We start from the raw sequence: 679 nt of genomic DNA, 5'->3' as shown, positions 1-679 counted from the left end.
TTGGCAACTTAATTTCATGAAATTAGCCCTAACGTCATGATTTCTACGAACTGATAGAAGAGGTCCTGCAGTAACCTTCTGTTTTTAATAGCAAGAGATGCATCTCCATTTCCAGCAACTATTGCATCTAAGTACCTAATATGTCTAAGGGGATTGCGTATGCAAACAACTATTTGCATTTTCAAGCTAGAAAGCAATTTTTAGTCACAGAAAATATTGTGCATTTTAGGAGTAACTACTCCCTGGCAACAAAACTAGTTTGCGCAATATATGTGATTATATTTTATAAATTTATGTACAAGTCCACAGTTCTTGCATATGTATGTGTACATTCGTGATTGCATGCATGTACGTATGTGTAAGCAGTGCGTCTACACCAATCTCAGTGACAAATGAAACATGGCAGCATCTTAATGTGCCTTGTCCTTTTCCCAGCTAATGGCAAGCTATCGCCCGAAATTTCCCAATCATTACACTGCGATTATAGGAGGAGCTTCGGCACGTCACCCTAATTACCAAATGCTTCTTTAATCAGTATCCAGATTTATAACCTTGTCTATTTACTTGTTCCGAAGACTAAATCTGCACTGAGGCATCCGGTGGGCCTCTGCGTTTTAAAGGCGAAGGGCAGTTTCGCTCTACAAGTATCCAGTTAATATTCGGAGGTTTTGGTCATTTG

This window comes from Penaeus monodon, chromosome 19, assembly GCF_015228065.2.
Source record: "Penaeus monodon isolate SGIC_2016 chromosome 19, NSTDA_Pmon_1, whole genome shotgun sequence".
NCBI classification, from domain to species: domain Eukaryota; kingdom Metazoa; phylum Arthropoda; class Malacostraca; order Decapoda; family Penaeidae; genus Penaeus; species Penaeus monodon.
This window is presented reverse-complemented; position numbering follows the sequence as displayed.